Below are 6,685 nucleotides of genomic sequence, written 5' to 3' on the forward strand. Positions count from 1 at the left end.
AGAACATTTAAAGAAAAAAGGCAGTAGAGGTCCCAACGGTGTCATTTCGCCGGAGGCTGGTGGATACAAACTACAAGAAATCTGCAACAACTACATGATTTTATGACCCAAAGATCATATAAAAACACAGAAAAGGACAAGTGAAGGAGAGGCAGGAAATCGGGAAACGCAAGTGTTAACACTCAGACCCTGAGAGCAATTGACTAGCAGCTGCTGCGCAGGGCAGGCAGACAAGGATCAGGAGGACCTCAGTCCTGAAAAGCAGTCACCTGGAGAGCAGAGGTCCCGCGGGGCAGCCTAGCTCCATGGAGAAACTGAGGCAGAGGCCGGGACTCGGGGAGTCCCGGGAAGCGGCAAGGCGGGCTTTGGAGCAGGAGGGCCAGGTCCTGGCTGCTCCTCCGGCAGCACAACAGGGCGACAGCTCGGACAGCTCCTTCTCGGCAGGCGCTTGCACACTGGAACAGCAGCTGTCACAGGTACCCAGGGTCGCCTATGAATATGCCCATGGACCATTTCCAGGCGCCCACCGTCCCACGCTCTCTGAAATTCCTGAGGAAGCTGTGGCCGTGGAGGCTGTTTTGCGTGACATTTCCGAACGGACGCTTTCTCTCTCCACGTGTGTCAAGAGTTTTCTATTTTTCTCCTCTGCCTTAAACATACCTGGAGCATTCTAGGCCTATGTGGGTCCTAATTAATTAGTGTGGAACACAGGAAATATGAAAGCTATTCTCAGACTAATTGAAGTTCCAATTCTGTCACCTGTATTTTGCTGCTCTCCTGAGCCTTGATTTCAGGGTTTATAGCAAATTCTAATTAAACTCAATTTCATGCCTCTTCATGCAGAAAACCACTGTCACGTTGTGCGTGCCAGCTGTCACCTTATCCTCACAACATTTGGTAAACAGACGTTATTGTTGCTCATTTCCAGTTGCAGGAACCCACGGGTAGCTAACGGTCGATTGCAGATTCTCACGGCTGGGAAGAGCTGGGCAGACCTTACCTTAAGGAGCCATGGAAACAGATTTAAGATGCATTATGCACGTGTACCGACTCCCCACGATGAATGCAATCATTGTGTCTTGCAAACATGGACTAATAAAAAATAAAATTATGCTTTAAAAAAAAAAAGAACAACAACCAGGTACAATGAGAGTGTGGAAAAGAGCACCAGAGCCTCTGTCCCTGCCCTGCTGGGCACTGGGCCCACAGGGAGCTCCCCAGCAGGGTTTGCCTGGGGGAAATCGGCTTCGCAGAAACTGCAGATGGACAGCAAGAAGGGGAGGGCATCCGAGAGACTGCCAAGCAAGCCACCTCGAGAGCGGCTGGAGAGGAGGGCCGTGGCCTGGCCATGGGCCCCGTGTCCATGCTGGGTCCCTCCTGAGCTGCCCGTCTAGTTCTGCCCTCAGCTTCCCAGTGACTTCTCTTCACTTCCGGCCACCTACACTGGCCGCTCTGGGACCCTCCAAGTTCGGTACCCAAAAACCAAGTAATACAACGGAAAGCAGGGAAAGGGGCTCCTACCACAGGTGGGTGAGTGAATTTCTCACTAAAAACCAAAGTGTAAACAAGTTAAGTAGGAGAATAAAGGATAGGTGATGAAAAATGGAGGGGACCCAGAGACGAAGCCAGCCAGTGGAGAGAGGAAGGGTGGAGACGTAAAAGAACTACAACGCAGTCGGTGGACCCGCTCCCCAGGATGAGTGCGATCACTGTGCACTGTGAACATGGACCAATGCAAACAAAAAGTAAAGAAAATCACAGGGGAGCTGTGGGTGTTAAACGGAGAACCATGTGTCATTTATTTGCTATTTACTTCTTTCACAGTGTTCCAATCCTGCTTGAATGGATCGAAACAGAAGATTCCCCCGTGGATCCTCTCCTCCTTCTGACAGGCTCTCACCCAAAGGACGTGGGAACCCACGGCCACGCATCTCTCCGTGGGAGAACGCGTGTTTCCAGGCGGACGGGCACGGGGGAGAGCAGGCTGTGTGCCATACCGAGGGCAGGCACAGCTTCCTCCCGGCTCTTCTTTGTCTCAGGCAGGGAACCTTAATCTTGGTCCTGCTGTTCTTGGCATTTTGTTACTGTTGTTGCTGTTGTCAGTCCTTTGTTTGCTCTATTTCCAGATCAAAAATTGTCAAAAACCAAACTAGACAAGATTTGTTCACAAGACACCTTTTTTAATCCTAATGTGTCAATGCCTTAAGAGCATCAATGTTCTTACAAGCACAAGTGAAAAAGTGGTGCAGTCCAGACAGGCATCGCGTTGTGCTGCAAGAAACTGAATTTTTTTGAAAACATGAAGCTGAGCTCAAGCCCTCAGTAGCTCCGGTTTAATTTCCTGCAGAGTAAATCCACTCTTGGGCGCCTTGAGGATAAGTCTGTTACTTAGCACTTCAGTAAGTTGTGTCTCTTTTTGAACTTTACAAAGAGGCTGACCCAGGGTCCCGGGTGCCAGGGCTCTGCCTTGTTCTCCGTAGAGTGGATGCCCCCTGACACACAGCTCCGACCCTTTAACAAGTGGTCACTGTCCTTCACGTGTGATCTGGGGCTGGGAGTTAGCCGTGCACAGAGAGCTGCTTGTGTTAACTCTTCATGCCGCACAGTCCTGCTCCAGAGTGCGGAAGGGTTACTGCAGACAGACAGGGAAGAGACACCGAGTCAGCTGCCTTTTGTTTGGTTTCTATCGCTAACGCACTAGCTGTATTTCCACGTGGGACATAGAGTTTGCCTGGCAAATAGCACAGTGAATTTGGTTTCATTTTGGGATTTCAAACTTTCTAACCATAATTACTGGTTAGCTCTGTTTATTTTGTTTTATTTTTGTTTGCTTTTGTAAACAAAGATACATATTTATGCTGGTAAATTTTTTTCCTTAAATAATTATAGCTGGAGCATAGCTCCCCCAAAGAGATGACCTAGGTCCTCTGTTCAGTGTCTCTGTCACCTTCTGGATGGTCCACGTGAATCTTGCCCAAGGAGGGGACACTTCCAAGGACCCTCCAGAGTCCCAGAGCTAGCTCACAGTGTCAGTGTGCTGGGACTTGAAGGCCTGGGCTGTGGCAGGGTCTTGGGAGGGACCAGCTGTGGGCTGTGGGTAGAAGAGACACCTGGTCCCTCCCATCAGGAACTTCCTGATGCCTGACACAGTGCACCTGAGACTTTCTTGGGTAAGGCCAGCCTTGCAGAAAGACAGAGGTGAATTCAGGGTCAACATCTCCTGCTCGGCTGTGCTGAGCCACTGAGGACAGCTCAGAGCCCTGAGATCAGGACCAGCCAGTGGCCTCCATCAGCTACACAGCACAGGACTGTCACCCTGGCTGCTTGAATCCACACCGGAAGTCTTGGAAAGCCCTGTGGTCCTAGAAGTCCCCAAAAGCCTGAGCGCTGTCTGGTGGCAGTGGGGTTCTTAAGAGGAGAGGCCTGTAGGAAGGTCACTGGGAGCTGGGCTTGTGCCCGTACAGGACATGTGGGACCCGTCCATACCTCTTCCTCTCTCCCCTTTCCTCCCTGCCCAGAGTGAGTGGCCTCTTGTGTGGTAGATACGACTACTCTGACCCCCACAATCCTCCAGGCCTGTGAACGGGGCCAGCCATTCCTTCTTGGAGGTGTTCACCCCAGGCGCTGGGTGCGGTGGTGGGAAGGATGCTCACTAACACACCAGCTGCCCGCCTGTGCAGGGTTCGCAGGGGTTTATCTTCCCTCATGAAGACTTGCACTTAAGAAATGGTCCTCTATCCAGGAAAAAGTGCTCATAGAATAATAGTGGAGAGCGTGTCACTTGGAGATTTCCATATTGCATTTTTACATAGCATGATATATCTAAGGCATTATTCTGAACTTTTTTTCCTGACTCACTAAAAAAAAGCACAGAGTACATGTGTCTTCCAAATGGCAGGCTGGCTACATACCCACTCATGATTCTGAGATTTAAGAAACCTTGAAATTTGAAAAATATTAATAGTTTTTCTACATTTCTCGAAGTATGCAGGAAATAGTAATCCTAAACTTTACTCTTTATATTCAATTTTGCTTGGAATAGAAACACCCTATAAATTTAAATGCAACATGATTTCATTTCAGTTCTTAAGCAGATTAAGACTGATAATAACTTAAAAAAATCAAATAATTTTGAACAATTGAATAGATTCAAATGCCTCTTTGACATTTCATGAGAATAATTCTCAAAAGAAATTATTTAAATTGTTTAGCAAAATGATGGCATATAATTGCAGTTATTACCAATCTCGAGTTTTAAATTATTAGATTTCTTGTCAATATTACAGTTCATTATATTACACTGTAGGAAGACTAGTGACAATTTATTTCAATTTTATGTCAATTTGTTTATAGCCAAATTTACAATGGATTACATTATAAAAATCAGTCAAAAATATTTCTCAGCTAATAGCATAAATGGTGTGACTTTAAAAATATTCGATATGGGGGCAAGCCAGGAAGAGAATCAGGCAGCATCTCCTGAGATCCAGCCATGGTAGAACTTAATGGGCCCAGCAAGAAAGCAATGAGCCCCCGTCCTGGGAAGCAGCCATGGCGAGCGGGGGGCAAGCCGGGAAGAGAACCTCTCAGTGTCTCCTCTGAGCTGCTGACTTCCTGTCCCTGCCTCCTCTGTTAGCAACTGGGGGCCGAGGTCTGAGCCTCTCTTGGAAAGATGACCGTATGCAACATAGCAAATATGGGGGCTTTTCTTCTATCTTCTGCTTGAAGGCTAATGTTGTTTTCACTGTTTTGCTTTGTTCTGACTATTTTTCTCTATTCAGTATTCTGTTTTGATAGGTTTTATAATGTTCTGTTTTTAGTTTGATTTCACTATACCTGGCCAACTATTGTGAAGATAACAAGGTGTACTATGGTACCCATTACTGTTATCCTGGTAACCTGCTCTGAAGTTCTGTACCAACTTCACTGCATTGTCTTGATTGGCTTTGTTCTGTCTTGTTCTGTTGTGTTTCACTAGCTTCAAAATAAAAATTATATATTCAATATGACTAATTTTCTTCTGAATACTGAGTTTTCCATACAGATGCAACTAAATAAATTTTTGAGACTGCATCGAATTTCCAAGGTGTAGGAAACACACCTGTTCTGAAAGCCTGTGTTTTCATTTCATGGCAGGAACATTTCCTCACTGGAAGTTAGCCTGGGAGACCTTGCCAAAGACTCCTTGCCCAGTGAACTTTGCTCTTGTTCTTATTTCTGTTAGAAACACATCGTGCTGGTGGGGGCAGGAACTGCAGCTTAGCTTTGAGCAGTAGGGCAGCGTGTTCTTCCTCCGCAGGGTCCTCACTGCCTGTGGCCAGGGCGTGGCTGGGTTATCTGGGAGCAGCAGTGTCCAGTACCACAGATGCTGTGAGATCAGAAAACACACTGCACCAGCAGTCTCCAATGTCCTAAGTCAGCGCGAGGAATTTCAAAAGACCAACACTTGCAAGGGAAGAGGAGTGAGCCCTAGGTAAACAACGCAGGAGGACACTCAGAGCCCCGTGTTGCAATCTGCTGCCCTGGACTTGCCTCCCCCGGCTCCCTCTGTGCAGTGGCCATCGCTGATTCCTGCTGCAGCTTTTGCTGATGTCGATGTGTGGTTAAATGAATGGCTCATGTCATACCCTGCCCCACAGACCGCTGACTCATTGCTTCCGAGATCCACACACACAATGCCAGGTGTGAAGGGGAGCGGCATTGGGGCCCGGAACGCTCTCTGCCCCACACCTGACACCAACATGAAGACACTCCGTGCTTGGCACAGGAAGTCCTGTCCCTGCAGTGCCACACAGATCATCAGTGGTTCATCCCTCTCTTGAGTGGAATCCTGTTAAAAACTGTGTTTTTGTTGGAAGGTATAAAATCATTTTCATGGGTTCAGAGTATTTGCAGCAAATGTTTCATTTTAAGTGTTTTGTATTTCTAAAAAATAAAGATCAGTGTAGAGTTTCTTATTTTTGTAGGCTTCAACATATTTTGAAAGCTGGAAGATAACAAAAATATGAACTTACTCTTAATGCCAATGGCAAATCAACAACAAGGAAAACATGGAAACAAAAACGAGCCAGTGAGCAGGAATGCAGCTCTACACAGGCTGTTTACAGCAGAGTGAGCACCCTGGACCCAGAGGTCAGGATGTCTTGACAAGACAGCTTTGCTCTAGAACTTTATAGGGAGGCGTGCTCTAGCTGCAGGTGTGCTGATTGTACAATCTGGATGAAGCCAGCCTCATGGAGGCCTCGGGCAGCACAGAGAGGGAGGAGTGCTTGTCTGTGTCTAGCCGGCCTCAGAAGAGCGGGGGCAGGACTGGCCTGGTAACACTTAAGAAGCAAAGAAGGGGGCTCCGGAGAGCATGTGCTGAGGATGGTGCTGGGTAACAAGAGAGTCACTGGCAGGCCTTGTGGGGACAGGAGAAGAGGGCAGTGACTCGCCTGAGGCAGTCAGGGTTGGGTCTTCAGTGTCCCCCAAAGTTTCACGTGCTGAAGATTTGACCCCCAGCCAGTGGCACTGCTGGGAGGTGGCAGACCCTGGGGAGGTGGGACCTGGTGCACAGAAGGTAGGGTAACAGAGGTGCCCTTGAAGGACGCAGTGGGCCTCTGCTGCCTCCCTGTCCTCATGGCGACTCTTCCAAGCGGTGAACTGTCCACTGTCCGCTTTCTGCCTCACCATAGACCCAGCCCCA

At 48.2% G+C, this 6,685-nt stretch overlaps 1 long non-coding RNA gene across 2 annotated transcripts; it reads left to right on the forward strand.

Annotated features, from left to right (window-relative positions):
* The first annotated feature begins 906 nt into the window (after nucleotides 1-906).
* LOC134472783 (uncharacterized) lies at nucleotides 907-5,009 on the forward strand. Of its 2 annotated transcripts, none has more exons than XR_010042766.1 (2): nucleotides 907-1,530; nucleotides 1,825-5,009. It is a non-coding gene; the product is annotated as an uncharacterized LOC134472783 (long non-coding RNA). The 2 variants fall into 2 exon arrangements; XR_010042765.1 differs by having other exon boundaries at nucleotides 907-1,526.
* The last annotated feature ends 1,676 nt before the right edge of the window (nucleotides 5,010-6,685 follow it).

The sequence above is a fragment of the Cavia porcellus genome, unplaced genomic scaffold, assembly GCF_034190915.1.
Source record: "Cavia porcellus strain 051 isolate PalLab524CR breed Dunkin Hartley unplaced genomic scaffold, mCavPor4.1 scaffold_24, whole genome shotgun sequence".
NCBI classification, from domain to species: domain Eukaryota; kingdom Metazoa; phylum Chordata; class Mammalia; order Rodentia; family Caviidae; genus Cavia; species Cavia porcellus.